The sequence below is a fragment of the Cornus florida genome, unplaced genomic scaffold (assembly GCF_030987335.1).
Source record: "Cornus florida cultivar Cherokee Brave unplaced genomic scaffold, ASM3098733v1 CherokeeBrave_3.0.0_Hap2_Chr04, whole genome shotgun sequence".
Lineage (NCBI taxonomy): Eukaryota > Viridiplantae > Streptophyta > Magnoliopsida > Cornales > Cornaceae > Cornus > Cornus florida.
In genome coordinates, this window is record NW_026775574.1 from 56,024,107 (window position 1) to 56,047,087 (window position 22,981).

Here is a 22,981-nt window from a genome sequence, read left to right on the forward strand (position 1 = left end):
TACGTAACAAGGTTCAGTACACAAAATCCTATAACAACAAATTAAGAAAGCCAAATAGACAATGCAACACAAACCAATTGGATTTATCGGGATTTTTATACAACCTGCCTGCTAATTATTATTGATTTTTAAAATCCATTTTTATATTCATAATCTCGATAGCTTAATCCAAGCTACATTTCCCATCAAGTATGCAAGGTATATCCATCCATTTTTAAAAGTAAAAACTTCAATTGACATGGTGACCAGCATAAAAACAGAAGCATTCAAATTGAAAGTTAAACCTTAGGTCAAGAAACATAGCACAGCAACAAGACTGCCACTTAGAAAAGAGATGTCCCCCTCCCCTTCTTATCTCCACCAATCTCAAAATGCTTGCACCTATGCAATAAAAGGGCAACAATCACATGTCCATAAAAAACAAGAAAGGCAACAATCACATGTCCATAAAAAACAAGAAACCAACACTTACGGAATCAAAAACGGAAGAGCAAATAGAAGTTGAGAAGCTAACCTTGATTGGGTGCTGTGATACATGCTTGCACCCCTGGCATTGCAGCCTCAGCACAATCTTCTTGTAGTTTTTGCCTACACAGAGAAAGCAATGTTGTAATTTTTTTCCCTCAGTCTACCAACCATACAAAGGTTAAATTTATAAGATAGGACCTTCATCGGGAAAGAAGTGCATAGGTTAGTTAAAACATGGATGAGGGTCATTTCAAATAAGATACATACCCTGTAAAGAAAAGGGACATAATAGAAATAGGTTTTACCTTCTTGTGGAAAACAGGTTTGGTTTGTCCACCATAACCTGACTGTTTCCGATCCTACCGGCGCTTGCCCTGCACCGCCAAACTATCCTTTCCCTTCTTGTACTGCATAACCTTATGCAAGGTATGCTTCCGGCATTCCTTAGACTTGCAACATGTCTTCTTTGTCTTTGGAACGTTCACCTGCAAGATACAGATCCTATTACATCTAAATGGAAATAGGAAAAATGAATGCTAACAATGTGCAATCTGGTAAAAGAGCATTTTCATTCTTGCTTTTACTTGAAATTAAGTTTTGCTGCTTTTGCATCTTAGGATATGAAAATGATAGGGATCTCACCTAGAAGTTTCAATATTATAGACGCCCCATAGTTAACTAAGAACTTGGAAAAAACAATGGGAACCAATAAAAAAAATCATAACACACTCATAATTCATAAGAATTCCATGAAACACACAAGTTAGCTCACGAAGCATGCTTATTGCAGACGTTGCAACATATGTCAAGGAGCCCTCAGTTGATCGTGTACATAGAATATACAAGTCCAAAGGTAGGGTAAGAAATGGTTTAGCTAATGGAGAGAGTAACTCTTCCACTCTTCTGGAACCAGCAATGAGTAAACCATGTCAAACCAAGAGCAATCAATATCTGAACAGAACTGATTCAAAGTTCTCCTAGAATAGTTTTTGGTGCAAAATGAAAGATATGGAAGCTACATCATAAGCAGCTGTTTGCTCCATATGTAATGACTAGTGCCTTATTGAGAAAATCTAGTATACAGGGCTGTATAATAAAGGAAAGCCCAATGACGGTCTGGAAGACATGTGCTAATATGATGATACACACAACTCTATACACTTCCACTATTAAATATAAATCCCTGATGTCAGCTGTAAAAGCTGATTGTAGAGAGATGCCTAAGAAATTCAATAAGTAGTCAAAGGAGAATAATGTTGAAGTGCCACAAATTCTAGCTTCCATATCTTTTCAAATATGATAGCATTCTGTACAACTGATTTCCAATCTATATCAATCCAGCACTTCTAATATTGGACACAAACCCTGCCTATCCAAAAGAAGTAGAAATTAAAATTTTGAAAAACAATTACCCGTATAAGAAAGAGTAAATCCAAAACCATATAGAAACCAATGGCTGGAAAAGGCACACTACTGAAAGGATAATGCCTCTACTTCTATTAATAGTTAACAAGAGATGATCTAGAGGCACACCAAATTGCAAATTGAGGTCAACAATGAAAAAGCACGTTCCAAGTTCATAAAAAATCTACAATATTTGCAAATTATTAACGATTCCCTGCACACTGAACATATCAGGTCCAGCCATGATTTCTAGAAGGCACTCGATGTGTCCAATTGCAGATAGTTGCAAGAATCAGCAACATAGATCAGTTCATGTCAGCTAGGAAAACAAATATGCGGGGCATCAGGGTCCAACCACGAGTTGTACATCACACCCAATTCCTAATATAAGCTCAATGCATACACCTCCAACTTCAAGTATTATTACTTTCTAAGAGGCTAACAAACAACGCAACTTTGGCTAATTGGTCCAAAGCATCAAACAACAGTCACATTCAAAAAGGAAATGGCAATAGAACTGATTCAATTCAATAAGTTCAATCCATGCTAATGCAAATTATATGAACAAAGAAATTCAGGGTGATCAATCAGTTTAGTCAAATAGAAGGAGAAAATATTATCAGTCATCCAATTTCCTAATACCAACAGTTCAACACTCATGCACATATCAATCACTGTTATGCTTATCCTAGTCACTACTATTAAGAACAGAATATGTTCAAAATGACATGGACTATAGAATATAATTAGCACTAGCATACTAATGGAAAAATATCCAAGAAGGGCTTCAAAAGTGTATAACGTCTAAAAGCAATCGATTTTGGGCATATAGCAAACTCGTATTGTGGTAATAAGGTATGCTAAGAAGGATTCATCCATTAATACCAAAAAAATCTATACTCAATACATCAAAATGTGTGTGTGCGTGGGTGTAAATATGGCATGAATGATTTATTTTCTCAATTAAGGTACTACAGCTTTGAATTTCGGTTCACAAAAGGGTTTATGGCCAAGTTATTAGATCAAAATAATTATATGAGAGCAAAATTTTCTTTTCATTTCCTCTTCAACTTCCAAACATTAGTACCAGAGAAGCATGAAGATTAATCGAGAGAGAGAGAGGTTTTTACCATTGTTGATGACTTGATGCTAGCTAGAGAGAGACGACGGCCGTTGGGGCTTTCTGAATGCTCCCCGTACTTTTTCAACTTCCAAACATTAGTACCAGAGAAGCGTGAAGATTAATCGAGAGAAAGGTTTTTACCATTGTTGATGACTTGATGCTAGCTAGAGAGAGACGACGGCCGTTGGGGCTTTCTGAATGCTCCCCGTACTTTTTCAGTTACGGAAATATAAATTTTAGGGTTGGCGTTTTTTTGGGGGTGTTAGTGTTCAAAGTGTTTTTTTTTTTTTTTTTAAAAAAAAAAATTTTATTTGTCTTTTTTCTTTTCATTTTCTTGTCAAAGAGGAATGAAAGAAAAACTACTTCAAATAAATGAATAGTTTTCATTATTTATTATGTTTTAGAAAAATAGTGGCATCAATTACTTTTTTACACTTTATACAGCTTTCAAATCATGATTATCTTGTTCACTTTTATGAGAACAACTTTGTCTACTGAAAATTAAAAATTTTAAAAAATATTTGTACAAAAATTTGTTTAATTGACAATTTTTGATAAAAAAATAAAATAAAAGAAAACCTATTTTCATAACTTAGGCATTTAAATTTTTTTTAATGAATTTTTTACTTTTCAAGTTTTTGACAATTCTTTTCTGAGTGACAAACCAAACTAACCTTTTTCTTTTAATTTTCTCTATCTATTATTAATGACTTATTTTTATACAAACGATGAAATATTGGACAAAAGAACTTAAGGGAAGCGATACCAATTATTTTCATTTTGATTGAGTGGAATGAAATTATCATGCTTGTGAGGGAAAAAAAAAAATTATATGCATTATATTAGTTTCATCAAGTGACACACTTTGTTGTTGCTTATGGGGAAAAAAAATGGTATGTGTTATATTAATTTCATACCAGTCTGGTAGTGAATACGCCGACGACTATGGATGAACTCAATGAAAGAGCCGACGGCTTTATGCGCCTAGAAGAAGAGGAGGCAGCCAATGCTCGGACAGCGTCGCTCGTGTCGACCGAGGAAAAGTCCAAGGCAAAGATCAGGCAGAAGCAGGCTCAGCCGCAGCGTCAGACCTCCTGGAAGGCAGAAAAGAGGTCTAGGGAGGAAGAGCTGATCACTCCGCTGAAGGTCACTTTGGCGAGGCTATATTAAGAGAACAAAGATAAGTTTCATCCACCACTGCCAATTAGGCAACCCCTCGAACAGAGGGATCAGACTAAACATTGTGCTTTCCATTCCGATTTCGGTCATCAGGCTAATGAATGCAGGAATTTGAGAAGGCAAGTGGAGATGTTGATAGCTAGAGGGGAGTTCGCGAGTTATGTTCAAGGCTCGGCGACAGAGCAGAATCGACCGATGGAACAAGTAAAAAGGAGTCATAAACAAAGCTCCCACAGTTCACAACCAGTTCGTATAATCAATGCTATCCACGGTCGACCTGAGTCCAGCGAAGATTCAGATGAGCTACTCCGAGCGCGCCTACGGCAGGCGCAGATGAAGAAAAGGGTCAGTAGTGTGAATACTCTACACCAGCAGATCACATCGATACAGATAAAGTTCGACAGGACAGACCTGCAGCGTGTTCAAATCCCCCATGAAGACCCGTTGGTAGTCAGTTTGACAGTGGCGGACTGCCTGGTGCGCAGAGTTCTGATCGATCCCGGGAGCAGTGCGAATGTCATGCCGAGGGACACATTTGATCGGCTCGAGATTAAACCAGAGAGGCTCAAGCCCACTGGAAATCCCCTGTTAGGATTCGATGGCAAGAGGGTGGAGCCCGTCGAAATGGTGGAAGTAGAAGTTCAAGCTGCAGAATGAGCTCTTATGGAAACTTTTATGGTTGTAGAGATTCACCCCTCGTACAATCTCCTGATGGGAAGAGGATGGATTCACAGAGTCCAAGGTGTACCCTCAACTTTGCATCAGGTCATGAGGTGCCTCGGACCCGATGGAAAGAAGGTGATAGACATTCGTGGGGATCAGGTTGCAGCCAAAGAGTGTTATTCCGTCACACTAAAGTATGCTGGGAAAGGGAAGGCGCCCGTCCGATCGGCAAGCCCCAGATAGCAATTACAGGAACCTCCGCCCAAGCAGAACAGGGTGGGGGAGTCAGTCGACTTGACCGAAGAGCGCCTTCTGGATGTGCAGATCGATCAGTCCAGGCCAGAGCGAACTACCAGAGTAGGAATAAGACTGACCAGGGAAGAGCAGCAAGAGCTAGTTGACTTCTTGTCTCGCAATGCCGATGTATTTGCATGGAGTCACCTAGACATGCCTGGAATTAATCCCTCCGTATCCTGTCATTCCTTGAATGTCAATCCCAATTTCAAACCAGTAAAACAGAAGCAACGAAGATTTGCTCCAGAACGCAGATGCGGACCGGTTAGCATGTAGTGCTTCGAGTTCTGGTGAAGCATTGGCGAGAGTGATTCCAATAGGAATATTGACCCAGCCATCTATTTTCGAAGAACCTTTGGACTCTGACCCTTGGCAAGTCAATGTCATACCGTATGAACCGAGTTGGATTGACCCCATCATCACTTATATTCGAGATGGCGTTTTGCCTATGCAAAGGGATGAAGCTAGGAAAATCAAAAAGAATGCTGCAAAATACGCCATCGTGCATAACCAGCTGTATAGAAGGTCCTACTCTGGCCCATACTTGAAGTGTGTCACCCCCGCAGAGTCGCAGCAGGTATTGCGAGCTATTCATGAAGGCGTATGTGGCAATCATTCTGGGGGAAGATCGTTAGCGCATAAAGCAAAGACACAAGGGTATTTCTGGCCGAACATGTCAAGAAATGCGGAGGAGTTCTCTCGAAGGTGCGATAAATGCCAACGATATGGACCATTGATTCACCAACCACCTGAGGAATTGCACGTAATGGCCTCGCTATGGCCTTTCGCGCAATGGGGGATGGATGTGGTCGGTCCTCTGCCAACGGCAAGAGCTCAGAACAAGTATGTGTTACTGGCCACGGATTACTTCACTAAGTGGGTGGAAGCAGAACCATATCCAAGCGTGACTCAGACTCATGTGAGACGATTTATTTGGAGCAATATTATCTGCCGTTTCGGCGTTCCAAGGTCAATAGTCATGGATAATGGCACGAACCTCGACAGCAAGCAAGTAAGAGAGCTGCTGGAGGAGTATGGAATTAATCAGAAGTTGGCTGCAGTAAGTCATCCTCAGGCCAATGGACAAGCAGAAATTACAAACAGAACAATTTTTGCCTGCATTAAGAAGAAGCTGGAGGACCATAAAGGGAAGTGGTTGGATGAGCTCCCGAACGTCCTATGGGCTTATAGGACCACCCCAAGGCGGCCGACTGGGGAGAGCCCGTTTGCAATGGCATATGGTACCGAGGCGGTTATACCGGTTGAGCACCTGGTCCCAACTATCAGAAGCTTAGCATGGAGTCGAGATCAGAACGACAGAATGTTAAGATTGAACCTCGATATGATAGACGAAAGGAGGGACGTTGCAGCAATAAGGTTAGCATCATACCAGCAAGTATTGGCGAATAGTCACAACAAAAGAGTGAAACACAGAGATTTTGCCCCTGGCGATCTGGTTCTGAAAAGAAAGGTGGGGATAGTCAAAAAAATGATGCCACCCTGGGAAGGCCCATACAGAATTGCAGAAGTCATAGGCAAGGGAGCGTATACGTTAGAGACCATGGCGGGAAGGTTGGTCAGCAAGCCCTGGAATGCCACGTCTCTGAAGAGGTACTACCAATAAAAGCTAAGTTTCGGCTTTATTGGGTGTTGTTTGTTGTCAATCAAGTACGTATGAATGTGCAAATTCCTGAAATTTATAAAAATAACTTTCTTCTTCAATGGGTTTTTTTTTAAAAAAAAAAAAAGAATGAAAAGCCAAGTGGCAAGTGGCATTCTAGCCGAGCGCCAGGCACTTAAGCAAGATAAGTGGCAGCTGGCACCATAAGCCGAACGCCAGGCACTTGCTAAAAAAAAAAATGAAAAGCCAAGTGCCAAGTGGCATTCTAGCCGAGCGCCAGGCACTTAAGCAAGATAAGTGGCAACTGGCACCATAAGCCGAACGCCAGGCACTTGCTAAAAAAAATGAAAAGCCAAGTGGCAAGTGGCATTCTAGCCGAGCGCCAGGCACTTAAGCAAGATAAGTGGCAGGTGGCACCATAAGCCGAACGCCAAGCACTTGCTAAAAAAAATGAAAAGCCAAGTGGCAAGTGGCATTCTAGCCGAGCGCCAGGCACTTAAGCAAGATAAGTGGCAGCTGGCACCATAAGCCGAACGCCAGGCACTTGCTAAAAAAAAAATGAAAAGCCAAGTGGCAAGTGGCATTCTAGCCAAGCGCCAAGCACTTAAGCAAGATAAGTGGAAACTAGCACCATAAGCCGAACGCTAGGCACTTGCTAAAAAAAATGAAAAGCCAAGTGGCAAGTGGCATTCTAGCCGAGCGCTAGGCACTTAAGCAAGATAAGTGGCAACTGGCACCATAAGCCGAACGCCAGACACTTGCTAAAAAAATGAAAAGCCAAGTGGCAAGTGGCATTCTAGCCGAGCGCCAGGCACTTAAGCAAGATAAGTGGCAACTGGCACCATAAGCCGAACGCCAGGCACTTGCTAAAAAAAATGAAAAGCCAAGTGGCAAGTGGCATTCTAGCCGAGCGTCAGGCACTTAAGCAAGATAAGTGGTAGCTGGCACCATAAGCCGAACGCCAGGCACTTGCCATAAACACGCACACGACAAAGTTAATATAAAAAAAAAAGGGAGAAAAGGTATATGTATATTGAAAATGGGTTTGAACAGAGCGTAACACAAAGGAAAAAGAGAAAAAAAAGTTCTGTCATCTCATTCATGATAAGCATTGGAGTTACAAAAAATGAAGTATTCAAGTCACATTGTTACAAAAAAGTATGGAATCGAAGAGTCTGGGGGAGTCCTAGCTAGCTGCCCCAGTACCGACAGCCTCCTGGTTGTGCCGATCCGCCTCCTCGGTCCCGTCAGCCATCTCACCCTCACGAGGTGGGGAATCAAGATGAATAACAGAGTCATTCTCTTGGGGGCCAACGTCAGCAGTGACTATGGGAGAGACCACAGTTGACGAATGAGGAGTGGTTAGAGGCTGAACGGTAGGAGGAGCTGTAGTGATCCTAGAAGAAGCAATATCCTGACATTCATCAAATATATGCTCCGCTTCGGTGGGTTCTGGGTCAACATAGACCCCCAGAGGATCAATCCCTAAATCCTTATCGACCTCATCTGGAGTTGAGCTGGTCTGTCCCTCAGCCAGAACTCGGTCGGAGAAACCTTCTCAGAATCCCTGAGCATATCTAAGAGCTCCGACTCTTGAGAACCGAGCATGAAGAGCCAGCATCCCACCGTTCACTCTGCTGATGGTATCAATCAGAGCAGTACGCTCATCCAGAGCTCTCTTCTCAAAAGCCATCCGAGCAGACTGTTCATCAGCCAGAAGGCGCTGGAGCTCTGCCTTTTCGTCTCTGATTGAATCACGTTCAGTCTGCCAGACACTCTTCTCAAGCTGGAGGGCATCCTTCTCATCCTGAAGAGAGTCATTTTCCTTCTTCAAGACATCTCTTTCTTATTCAGTTTTTTCAAGCCGAGCCAATACCTCGGTATTCTTGCTGGCGAGAAGGTCGTTCTCCTTATTGGCCACCTCCAGGCTATCAGAGAACTTACGAGCCATGGCGTTCCCTATTTCCACCTGCTTCTGCATAGCCATCATTCCGAACAAAGTCTGCATAGATATACATTAATAATGGTTAAACCGATAGTCTGGTCGGACAAAGGCAAGACCAAATAATATGAGAGGATTCATGAGTTGGAAAATAAAAGTCACCTCCATGGCAGATTGGGGAAAGCGGCTGAACACATCCTTCTGGGATAGACCTTTCGCCGCCTCAAGGTCTTTCGGAGTCCACATGCTCCTATAATACGCCATGGCGGTCTGGCCATCCTTTAGCATGGTCTCGTTCGGTTTCACGAACGTCCCATCCGTTCGGGTGTACCGAGGAGCCCATAGTGATAAAGTGGGAAGAGAAGGGGAGGCTGAAGCAGAAGCAGAGGCATCAGCTGCAACAGGCCCGGAGGGGGCAGGAGCTCTGACTGGGCGATGCAAGAGAGCACCCGGCCCAGAGACCCGGGTCCTTCTTATAAGAGGTTCCTCCTCAGGGTCGACCCCACCGTCAGGATGAGGCCTTTTGCCTCGTTCTTTGTCCCAAGCGCCCCCAGCGGCAGCAGGGGCAGTAGTGATTTGTGGAGACGCGCTCGGGTTGGTAGCAGGGGTGCTGACAACAGAATCAATAGCCACCGTGCTCGGGATGGTGTCAGAGATGGTGGCTGAGGAAGAGGCTGATGCAGGAGAGGAGGTTGCCCCAGCAGCAGAAGTGGCTGGGGGAGTATTTTTCTTCCTCCCAAAGGATGGAATCTGAAGCCTGCTCATGGTATAGCCGAGGGATGAGAGCGCTAGAAGGTTGTCTGAAGTGAGGAGGTCTGAGTAAGAAGGAATATCGTTCAAAACGTATTTCTTCAAGTAATTACTCCTATCCCTGCAAACACTGTAGCTCAAGTCATCACAAGGTATGCCTAAGGAGCGACATAAGAAAGTACAAAAGCGAGGAACACATGTTTCGCAGGGACAATCGTTTTTATGAGATTTGAATTTCTTATATGAGGAAACAGAACAGACGCCAAAGGCGCTCGGGATTGGGTAATCCTCTGCAGCCCGCGAAGACTAGGCCCCACTAATGCCCACGATGTTATCCCTCTAACCCTTTTCAGATTTGATTGTGTCCGTACATATGGACATCTTGTCGATCGGGTAAAGGTGGTAGAAGGGCTCGTTAGTTCGGATCTTACTGACCTTATAACACAGAAGAAGATCTATGAGGTCAAGGTCCAGACTTCTGTCACGAATCAACAGTAGCATAACGGATATGATTCTAAAGAAATTGGGGTTTACCTGCAGGGGGGATATCCCCAGTCTATTGAAGACATAATTAAAGAAGGGGTGCAGAGGGAACCTAACGACATTCAGTTGAAGGTTTGAAAATAAAACTTCGCCGGGAAGGAGGTCGGCACCGGTCATAATATTAACATCCTTAGGGCAAACCCTAACTTGAATGTTGTCAGGAAGTCTAAGTCTCATACGAAGAACATCTAGATCTACAACCATGGTGGAAGTGTTTGAAGGATCTAAAAGGGTAAAAAGAAGCCTGCCGAAAGTAAAAAGGAACAAAACTAACCTCTGAGGTAGAAAGCAACAAAGAGCACTGCAAGACCGCTGGAAGAATGACTCTTGAAGGATTTCACCGGAAGAAGTTTAGCACTGTTCTAAAAGGATGAACGAGAGATTTGACTGATGATGGAGACGGTAAAAAGGCATGAAATGGTATTCTAGAGCCTTATAAAGGCGAGGGGGACCCAAGGGCCGAAGCGTCAGGAAGGCGAGAAATTCATCGAGCCTCGGAACATTGATTCTGGATCTGACCGTCCGTTCCCCCATGTGGGTTTCTCGAGCCGTCAACGCCATGATGAGAAGCCTTCAATAATTACCCCCTTATTAAACAAGGGGTAATTATGGGGGCAGTTGAGGAGGCCCGAAGTGGCATGGGCCGGATATGACTTGCAAACGCGACATCTGGTCCATGCAGATGGGTCAGGCTCATAGAAAGACACTGCCATATGGGCCGAACGCGAATTAGCCCATCAAAGATGACCAGAACTCATAGAGGAACAGGCCTAGATCCAGCAGTCCATCGACATTTGTAAATATCTATAAATAGGAGAAGTAGTGAATAGAGTGGGGGAGAGATATTTTTGGGGTTGAAATGCAAGAGTTCTAGAGAGAGAAAGAGAGGAGGAATTTCCTGCATCTTCAATACCCTTATTAAATATATTAATATTCAACAAAAATCTAACTAATCCAATGATATAACTTCTCCATTTTCAAAGAGGAATGAAATGATTTGAGTCCGGCAAGGGTAAAAAGTGTACCTGGGTGTGTTTTTCTTGTCAATGTATTAAAAAAAAAAAGAAGAAGATATTTATTAATATATATATATATATATATATATATATATATATATATATGAGACATTCATGAAAAAAAGAATGTGTCGTTCTCATGTGATTTGGCTGAGCAAATGAAAAGTTTATCACACCTTAATTATTTAAACTAGTATGCAAGCTAATGTTGATTTTTTTTGTTTTTTTTTTTGAATGGTAAAGTTAACGTTGAATTCATAAGAAAAGAATATTTCGTTCTAATGTAATTTGGTTAAGCAAATGAGAAGCATTCAAATTAAAAGTTAAACCTTAGGTCAAGAAACATAGCACAGCAACAAGACTGCCACTTAGAGAAGAGATGTCCCCTTCCCCTTCTTATCTCCACCAATCTCAAAATGCTTGCACCTCTGTAATAAAAGGGCAACAATCACATGTCCATAAAGAACAAGAAACCAACACTTACGGAATCAAAAACGGAAGAGCAAATAGAAGTTGAGAAGCTAACCTTGATTGGGTGCTATGATACATGCTTGCACCCCTGGCATTGCAGCCTCAGCATAATCTTCTTGTAGTTTTTGCCTACACAGAGAAAGCAATGTTGTAATTTTTTGCCCTCAGTCTACCAACCATACAAAGGTTAAATTTATAAGATAGGACCTTCATCAAGAAAGAAGTGCATAGGTTAGTTAAAACATGGATGAGGGTCATTTCAAATAAGATACATACCCTGTAAAGAAAAGGGACATAATAGAAATAGGTTTTACCTTCTTGTGGAAAACAGGTTTGGTTTGTCCACCATAACCTGACTGTTTCCGATCCTACCGGCGCTTGCCCTGCACAGCCAAACTATCCTTTCCCTTCTTGTACTGCGTAACCTTATGCAAGGTATGCTTCCGGCATTCCTTAGACTTGCAATATGTCTTCTTTGACTTTGGAATGTTCACCTGCAAGATACAGATCCTATTACATCAAAATGGAAATAGGAAAAATGAATGCTAACAATGTGCAATCTGGTAAAAGAGCATTTTCACTCTTGCTTTTACTTGAAATTAAGTTTTGCTGCTTTTGCATCTAAAAACTAGGATATGAAAATGATAGGGATCTCACCTAGAAGTTTCAATATTATAGACACCTCATAGTTAACTAAGAACTTGGAAAAAACAATGGGAACCAATAAAAAAAGTCATAACACACTCATAATTCATAAGAATTCCATGAAACACACAAGTTAGCTCACGGAGCATGCTTATTGCAGACGTTACAACATATGTCAAGGAGCCCTCAGTTGATCGTGTACATAGAATATACAAGTCCAAAGGTAGGGTAAGAAATGGTTTAGCTAATGGAGAGGGTAACTCTTCCACTCTTCTGGAACCAGCAATGAGTAAACCATGTCAAACCAAGAGCAATCAATATCTGAACGGAACTGTTTCAAAGTTCTCCTAGAATAGTTTCTGGTGCAAAATGAAAGATATGGAAGCTACATCATAAGCAGCTGTTTGCTCCATATGTAATGACTAGTGCCTTATTGAGAAAATCTAGTATACAGGGCTGTATAATAAAGGAAAGCCCAATGACGGTCTGGAAGACATGTGCTAATATGATGATACACATAACTCTATACACCTCCACTATCAAATATAAATCCCTGATGTCAGCTGTAAAAGCTGATTGTAGAGAGATGCCTAAGAAATTCAATAAGTAGTCAGTGGAGAATAATGTTAAAGTGCCACAAATTCTAGCTTCCATATCTTTTCAAATATGATAGCATTCTGTACAACTGATTTCCAATCTATATCAATCCAGCACTTCTAATATTGGACACAAACCCTACCTATCCAAAAGAAGTAGAAATTAAAATTTTGAAAAACAATTACCCGTATAAGAAAGAGTAAATCCAAAACCATATAGAAACCAATGGCTGGAAAAGACACACTACTGAAAGGATAATGCCTCTACTTCAATTAATAATTAACAAGAGATGATCTAGAGGCACACCAAATTGCAAAATGAGGTCAACAATGAAAAAGCACGTTACAAGCTCATCAAAAATCTACAATATTTGCGAATTATTAACGATTCCCTGCACACTGAACATATCAGGTCCAGCCATGATTTCTAGACGGCACTCGATGTGTCCAATTGCAGATATTTGCAAGAATCAGCAACATAGATCAGTTCATGTCAGCTAGGAAAACAAATATGCGGGGCATCAGGGCCCAACCACGAGTTGTACATCACACCCAATTCCTAATATAAGCTCAATGTATACACCTCCAACTTCAAGTATTATTACTTTCTAAGAGGCTAACAAACAACGCAACTTTGGCTAATTGGTCCAAAGCATCAAACAACAGTCACATTCAAAAAGGAAAAGGCAATAAAACTGATTCAATTCAATAAGTTCAATCCATGCTAATGCAAATTATATGAACAAAGAAATTCAGGGTGATCAATTAGTTTAGTCAAATAAAAGGAGAAAATATTATCAGTCATCCAATTTCCCAATACCAACAGTTCAACACTCATGCACATATCAATCACTGTTATGCTTATCCTAGTCACTACTATTAAGAACAGAATATATTCAAAATGACATGGACTCTAGAATATAATTAGCACTAGCATACTAATGGAAAAATATCCAAGAAGGGCTTCAAAAGTGTACAACGTCTAAAAGCAATCAATTTTGGGCATATAGCAAACTCGTATTGTGGTAATAAGGTATGCTAAGAAGGATTCATCATTAATACCAAAAAATCTAAACTTGTGTGTGTGTGGGTGTAAATATGGCATGAATGATTTATTTTCTCAATTAAGGTACAATAGCTTTGAATTTCGGTTCACGAAAGGGTTTATGGCCAAGTTATTAGATCAAATAATTAAACGAGAGCAAAATTTTCTTTTCATTTCCTCTTCAACTTCCAAACATTAATACCAGGGAAGCATGAAGATTAATCGAGAGAGAGAGAGAGGTTTTTACCATTGTTGATGACTTTATGCTAGCTAGAGAAAGACGACGGCCGTTGGGGCTTTCTGAATGCTCCCCGTACTTTTTCAACTTCCAAACATTAGTACCAGAGAAGCGTGAAGATTAATCGAGAGAAAGAGGTTTTTACCATTGTTGATGACTTGATGCTAGCTAGAGAGAGACGACGGCCGTTGGGGCTTTCTGAATGCTCCCCGTACTTTTTCAGTTACGGAAATATAAATTTTAGGGTTGGCGTTTTTTTGGGGTGTCAGTGTTCAAAGTGTTTTTTTTTTTTTTTTTTTTAAAAAAAAATTTTATTTGTCTTTTTTCTTTTCATTTTCTTGTCAAAGAGGAATGAAAGAAAAACTACTTCAAATAAATGAATAGTTTTCATTATTTATTATGTTTTAGAAAAATAGTGGCATCAATTACTTTTTTACACTTTATACAGCTTTCAAATCATGATTATCTTGTTCACTTTTATGAGAACAACTTTGTTTACTGAAAATTAAAAATTTTAAAAAATATTTGTACAAAAATTTGTTTAATTGACAATTTTTGATAAAAAATAAAATAAAAGAAAACTTAATTAAAAGAAAAACTATTTTCATAATTTAGGCATTTAAATTTTTTTTAATGAATTTTTTACTTTTCAAGTTTTTGACAATTCTTTTCTGAGTGACAAACCAAACTAACCTTTTTCTTTTAATTTTCTCTATCTATTATCAATGACTTATTTTTATACAAACGATGAAATATTGGACAAAAGAACTCAAGGGAAGCGATACCAATTATTTTCATTTTGATTGAGTGGAATGAAATTATAATGCTTGTGAGGGAAAAAAAAAATTATATGCATTATATTAGTTTCATCAAGTGACACACTTTGTTGTTGCTTGTGGGGAAAAAAAATGATATGTGTTATATTAATTTCAGCATTATACCCTTATTAAATATATTAATATTTAACAAAAATCTAACTAATCCAATGATATAACTTCTCCATTTTCAAAGAGGAATGAAATGATTTGAGTCCGGCAAGGGTAAAAAGTGTATCTGGGTGTGTTTTTATTGTCAATGTAAAAAAAAAAAAAAAAGATATATATTAATATATATATATATAAATGAGACATTCATAAAAAAAGAATGTGTCATTCTCATGTGATTTGGCTGAGCAAATGAAAAGTTTATCACACCTTAATCATTTAAACTAGTATGCAAGATAATGTTGATTTTTTTTGTGTTTTTTTTTTTTCGAATGGTAAAGTTAACGTTGAATTCATAAGAAAAGAATATGTCGTTCTAATATAATTTGGTTAAGCAAATGAGAAGTTTATCACACCTTAAGTTTTTACTAGTATGCAAGTTAAAGGTTATATTCAAAAGCTTGCAAAACATAATAATTTACATGGAGGCAATTGCCTAAGGCCCGGTGCATGTGATTTTATTATATTTTTTATATATTTATTCTTTTAGTGTATTACTTATGTTTTATTTATTATATTAATTACCAACAAATATAATTTCTCACCTATTTCTTTTAACTCAAAAGTTTTATCTTTTCATTACTTTATTTTTCTCTCAACATTTTCAAACATTTGGGCTTCCTCTAATTTTTAAATTCTGTTGTAAAGCAATATTTGTTCTAACATTATATTTCTTTTAAACTTTGTAATTTATTGACTCTCTTATCCATCAATTGCATGTACAATTAAATCACTATATCTTAAATTAAAAACATAAACAATTTTATATTAATATAGTTAATGTCGGGAAGCTTCGTTTAACTGTTTCGCTTTAGGACTTGTAGTGCATCCCATTTGAGAGTTGGAGAAAATAAAGATATTAGCATAATATGATGGACACGTGTATTTTTATTATTTTATGCCAGTAACATGATGATTAAGTTTATAAGCATTTGTTCATTTTTACTTAAAAGCTCAGCACGAAAGATATCACTATCCATGGTGGCTCATCATAATTTTGTGCATTGACGAAATACAGTTGCACATAGATCATTTTTAAACAAATGACCCCAAAGGTTCCGGCATACATAACCTGTGTTTTCTAGTTGAGAGCGTTGAAAGGGAAAAATATATATATATATATTTAGGAAATTATTTTTTTATTCAGGAAAAAAAAATTAATAAAAAGGAAAAAGCCTTGAACCAGGTATACCGGTTGAGGTTGGTAGAAAGAGATTTAGAGCTGCCATTTATCAAAATTGTATTGGAAACAGTTATTACAACCATTTGAAAAAGTAAGGGCCTTCTTGGATCACTTTTCTTTTTTTAATTTTCGAGAACAATTTTCATTAAATTTAGTATTCAGAGTTTTATTTTATGTTTTTTTAGTGTGAAAATTTGCTTGGTTGGAAAAACTACAAAATAGTTTTCAGAATTAAAAAATAAATAAAAATAAAATTATTTGGCATGATTATAAGAAACAGAGAACATCATATGCTAAACTTAAAACTGTTTAAAAATTTTGGATTTGCAAAACTTGTTATTTACCTCCATTCACTGAGGAGAGAGATCCAAACCTATAAATTTTAACATTAGAGCATATTTTTCACATCTTTTTCAACTCATATTTTGTTGTGTAATTAAAGGTTCCAATGATTTTATGATCAAAACAGTGCTCTTTTCAAATTGTACTATAGACACACAAATGCAATAGGTAGATATCATGTTTGATTTACAGATCTTACCATAATCTATACAAACAACAAACTTCAAAATCATGATTGATTTGAATTTACATGGGTTTTAACTAGGATAACTCCTCCATGATAATGCTTGTCTATTATTTACTGGAAAAAATCATCAAACTTGTCATATATCAGGCTTTCCCAATTTTAAGGGTTGTTCAAAATGAGTAAAGGAAGAAAAAAGAGCATTAAGATTCTAAAATTCAAATATTAAACTGAGGAATAGGCTTCAAGGAAAGAGGCGTCCCTCCCCTGAACAAGAAGGAAGAAGATAATAATAATTATTATTATTATTATTTTTTCGGAAGGTAAGTAAGAGGATAAATTCCTGCACATGTACTATTAGTGACTTCGGATATAATAACTACAATTGAATTTTTGGTCATATACAAATCTGAAATAATATGTACTAACCGTCATGGATGTTTCCTCACACTTCTGGATGAAATGAGCAAAAAAAAAAAAAAAAAAAAAAAAATTTAGGACTGGACCATCACTCACATATTTTTAGATTACCAGCAAAATTGATTCATTATATACAGAAAATTAAGAAAATTATATTTGAACATTTGCATAGCCCCTAATAAAGGATAGCTTCCACAATTTGGAGTATAACAAAATCAAAGCAATCAAGGAAAACTTTAATCTGGTTGAGAGCGTAGTTAGATGTACAAAATCAAAGCAATCAAGGAAAACCCTAATCCGGAGTATGACAAAAGTAAATCAAGCCCAACCAAATCCATAAGAACTCTTAATGACAACCAAATCCATCCAACCAAAGCAAAGCAAGCAAACCTCAACCCAAATCAAACATATTTTTTCTTCTCTCTTTTCTCGTTTCTCTTTTAAAAAATACACAGATACAATTTTTCAAGACCTGCCATTTTCACATAAATGAAAGTAAGGTAAAAAATAAAAACTACAACTTTACCAAACTAGCCATAAATGAATTGTAAATTTCCAATGAATATAATAATTATAATAAATATTATTCTTTTTATTTTGTTGAATGTAAAGCAAAAACACGTCCACATATTGCCCCACTTGCTAATTTCTTGCTCAAATGAAACAAATAATGATTAAACTATTAGTTGTTGCAATCATAAAATTTTACACCGCTGAGTATAATCATAAGATTTTAGTGTTATTAGTTCAAACAATAATAGCGATTAGTGTCACCATTTTAAACAATCTCAATCAACAACCAACATAATTAATTTACTACAAAGCCTCTCATGAGTAGGTGAGAAAGCTAATTAGTGGCAGTGAGAAAGCCACTGAGTATTCGTCGAAGATTTGAAGAAACTACTCTCTACAAATCAACAAAAGCAGAGGGAGAGTGGATTTCATTTTAACGGTAAAGTATACTTGAAAAAACAAATTTAACTAAATGGACCGGTTGTGTTGGTTAAATATAGCATGTTAATTTTTTAATATACAATATTGACTCAATAATTAATGGGCACGTTTGATTATGGCCACATAAATCAATCCAGCCAGTGCTATACATTTTGTTTCTTTTTGAAAATTACGGTAAATTTGCAAAAGCTACTCCTACTAGCCTGAAAATGGAATTTGTTGGAATATTATATATATAGAATTAATTTTAAAAAGACTATATTGAAGCATATATGGTCAAAATAATATGTTCAAAAAAATTAGGATTTAATTGAATAAAGGAGATGCAAATTTATTTGAGGAGAAAAATAAAATAAAAAAGAAACCAAAGGTTGTGTAGCCTAGCGATATATCATCTACCTCCCAAAAGGGGATGGTTAGGATTCAAGTTCCCGTAAGAACAAATGGTTATGTGAGTTTTTAGCCAATGAAAAAAAAAATTGAAAAGGAAGAAGAAGAGTAAGAAGGAAAAGAAAGAAAGAGTATTTAATAAATTATATATACATATATATTAGGGGGCACTATGTAATATTTTATAAATTATATACACATATATATAACAACTTTAGTGGGATATAAGGTTCGCAGTCATGGTATCAGTCGTTGTCGCGGTATAACGGAATCAGACCTATATTGGCATTACGTAACATAATCGGTTATTGGTAGTCGTGGTTTTTTTTTTTTTTGATCTCGCACAAAGGGTAAAAAATGCACTAACACATCCACTTCGGATATAGCCCCATGGTTTACTCGCTGGACTTTAGAGTTTAGCAAACCCAAGATCTAGTGTTCGAGTCCTGCTGAGTGTTGTTTGTGATTAGCCTCCACTCCCTCTGCAGTGACTTACCCGCCCCAGGTGGAGAGGCGCCCTTTCGGATCCTCGGGGATTAGTTGGGTTGTTGAGGGGCCCTAAAGGTTCATACCATCCCAGACACTGCGGGATAATAAAAAAAAAATGCACTAATATGCTCTGATGTTTCCAAATTTTCGCCATTTTTTATTTTTTCTGAAATTTTGTCGCAGCAAGGGCATTTTCGTCTTTTGTCGTTTTTCGTACCGGACACTGTGGAGTGTACCGGTTGTGTCTAAGAGTTGTTTAGGACATTTCATTGAGTCCAGGACTTTTTGAAATGTAAGGGTGGTCATTTTCGTATTTTTCTTTTTTTCTGGCCGGACGGTCCCGTGTGGGACCCATTACTGGAATTGTCGTGCACGGAAATTTTGTTCATTTGCATTATATTTATTTTATTTAATGTGTTATATAAGGTGATAAAAATTATTAAATGTGTGTATATGTATATGTGGTGTAAAATGAAAACAAAAGGATAAAGAAAAATAAAATTAAAAGGAGTGGGACCCACCATTAATGGAATTAAGGCCAAAGAGACCATGTTTGGTCTCACAATTCTCTCTTCTCCCGCTGGTATCTCTCTCTTCCTCTCATTTTTTTTTTTTTTTTTTTTTTTACTCCAAAACTTTGAATCTTGATTTCTCCTTCAATCCTTGGTATTTTTAAGTGTCGTTTGTGGTAAATTGAAGCTCATGGCGAAATCTACAAGTTGATTGGAGCAATTCCTAGTTTGGTGTACTTGGGAATTTTGAGATCTAGGACATTAATTTGGGAATTTTGGGGCTTTGCTTCAATTAAGAGGTAGGGGTCTCTAATCCATATATTCTTGGGCTTTTGTGAGTTAATTTCAAAAAAAATTGTGTTTTAGCATGCTTAAATTGTGAAATTTCATGTAAATTTATTTACTTGCTATGTGAAAAGGTGTGGCTATGTTTTATGTGATATATGATAATGAAAGCATGCTTAATTGATGAATTTTCATGCCCTTAGTATTAAATTGTTTTGTTTATGTGATGATAAAACATGAATTATAAAATAAATAAATAAATTTCTTACGAAGCATGTTAATTATTGATTAATTTAAGTCCTTTGTGTCTTTAGTGCTAATTTGGTGATTAGAAAACATGTAATATAATTTTAGAAATTTTTATGTTGTAAAGCATGTATATTATTGAATAATAACTTGATGAGCATGAATTTTTTTATTTGTACAACATTAAGATATATGAGACATTCATGCATAGCATTGGGCATGAAAAAGGGAAAATTGTTTTGAAAGGAAAAAGGGTTTTTGGGACAAAGTTTTGATTCAAGTGATTTTTATGAAAACCCAGTCGTCGCGGAGCTACCAAAGGGCCGTGGTGTTAATATAACCTAGAGGGAATTAGGGAGATCGTTTTAGCGTGGTTGAGTTATCTGGGCCCCAAATGACGCCGCGGAGGTACCAACGGTTAGGGACAGTAACCAATCCTTCTCTCGTGTCGTCGCGAAGTCACCAACAGACGGGTTATATTAATAGCTTCAAAAGTGATGGATTTAGATTTTGAAAATGGGGAGCGACATTCATGGCATCACATATCATGGCACGACATTGTTATTTTGGAATTGGAATTAATGTTGTATTCCTTCCCGGCATAGTATGACCTCGCTTCCTATTTCTATTCATTGTTTGGATTCACGTGATCACAAGAGGTGTGTCTTAGGCACCACCTACTGAGCTTTATGCTCACCCTATTATTTTAACATTTTTCAGGATATGGGAAAGAAGTGGCGGATGACGTTCCACCATATGCCTAATTTAGATTAGAAGATCATTTTACTATTTTTGTATCCAAGTCTCACTATTTTTGTAAAACTTAGTATATTGTATTTTGTACGGAAACTTATGAACTCTTGTTATTGTAATTATATTCATGAACTATAAGTAGATGTAATTGGAGTAAATTTCTAGTATGTGAGCATGGAACTATGTATAAGACAAGTACTTCTTCATTATGGATGAATGGGTTGATGGTGATGGGTTATTTTGAAGAGGTTGTTGATATTATTGTTTTGGGAATGTTTTATATTATTTGCATTGTGTACTGGTACATATTAGATAAATTTTGAAGATCCAAGAGAGGCCATTACATTTTTTTTATGCATTTAAGCAGGTTGACGTAGAACCCTTTTTAGTAGAGGTCATGCCGAATTTTTTTTAAATTGGCATCAGTTTAGGGTCGTTACATACGCATATTTTACAACATAATCTGATGAACATAAATTTTTAGTGAATATTAGTAGTTTTATTAAATTTTTAAGACCGTTTAACACAAGTAATAATTTATTTATTACTTTAAGTTGCAATCTTAGTTATATTTTTAGTAAATTAATGAACAATAATAAATTTAAGCATTAATAAATGAACATTCATACCATATATAACATGTGAGAAAAGAAAATATATATATTTTTAATCAAATGTACAAAAAAATAAACATAGCATGCAATGAACACAATTCAACAAAAATTTGAATTTTATAATATAATTAAAAATTTGAATTTTATTTTATTTTATTAAACCACGATTCACGACCGAGTATTATTATTGCATTTTAGTATTTTTATTGAATTTTTAAAAACATATAATATATTTAATTATTTATTTTTGAATTTTAAGTTGTTATCTAATTCATTTTGCAAGCAGATGCCTTGATAGCCCAGTGGTTAGTGCCTTCGGTGGACTTTGGAGTGCCAGATTTTGACTCTCTACATCTAGTAATCTAACTCCTAATACTTCTTGCCTTGAAAAAAAAAAAAAAAAATCATTTTACAAAATTAATGAATAAAAGTAAACTCATTGTGAGATTAATGGAACTTATATATAATACGTGAGAATTTATATATATATATATATATATAGGATTTTGTTATTCACATTGAAAGTAAATGTATTTATACTCCGTATTTAAATTTTCTCTTAAATTTAATTATGATTGATGATGTAAGATTCTGTCATGACCCAGAACGACGTCGTAACCTGCAGAGAAGGGAAAAAGCTATCAGAAAGGCACCGGTGCAATACCACCCTAAGAATCTCTAACGGTCAAGTTAGTACCGGACCAGGAAAATGAATGGACTCTGTTAGGAATCTTTGGCGTACCTTTTGAATTGGCTGACTACCTTTTTTATAGGGTAGGTTGTAGTATTCAACAAGAGAATTAATTTCTCCTTTTCTTGTTCAATACAGATTAGAGAATTACTCTTTATCCATATCACTTTATTGATTGTAGCTTATCCAACTCCTTGACTCTTATGTTTATTAGAGTCCGTGTTAAATTGTAGAATCCGTATCATCAGTTGCCCCCTATTCTCATATTTGGATTTCAAACTAAGAGAATGTAAGTTGTTCAGTACATGAAAAGTCACTAGAAAAATAATAAAATATATATATATATATAAACTATATCTAACTAATATGTTACAGTATTAATGTACACATTTATATTTTATTATTTTTGTCTTATATAAGAACAGTTAGTATAAATATATAATATATATATATATATATATATATTGACTACATATCTAACTAATATGTTATAGTGTTAATGTACACATTTATATTTTATTGTTTTTGTCTAATATAAGACCTGTTAGTAACAATGTATATATATTGACTACACAGGAGCACACGTGGCTCCTTTTTATTCTTTACTAAAATCAAGTGACGGTGTAGTGAAGTACTGAACAAGTACTTGGTGCAACATGCTAGAATAACAAGCATGTAGAAGCTACGCGCTTTGTAGTCTCCTGTTTTGAATAAGACAATATACCCAATAAACAAGCAAACAAGCTCGTGTGTTATAATGCTTTGTAGATGACCAAAAATCTAAATATAAAGCAGGCAGTTGTTTTTTCTCTTTCTTGCATCTCATTGTTTTTTGTTGGAGTATACAAACAACTACGTGGATCAGCGTCCTTGTCCCGGCCGTAACCAAACAAAGACCCATTTAGAGTTCAAAGTTATCCCTTGTTAAAACAATCGC

The 22,981-nt window shown here is 36.9% G+C and overlaps 2 pseudogenes; both read right to left on the minus strand.

The window, feature by feature from the left end:
• Positions 1–323: 323 nt before the first annotated feature.
• Positions 324–3,139, minus strand: LOC132304987 (large ribosomal subunit protein eL42-like; annotated as a pseudogene).
• Positions 3,140–11,324: 8,185 nt separating this feature from the next.
• Positions 11,325–12,532, minus strand: LOC132304988 (large ribosomal subunit protein eL42-like; annotated as a pseudogene).
• Between the last annotated feature and the right edge of the window lie 10,449 nt (positions 12,533–22,981).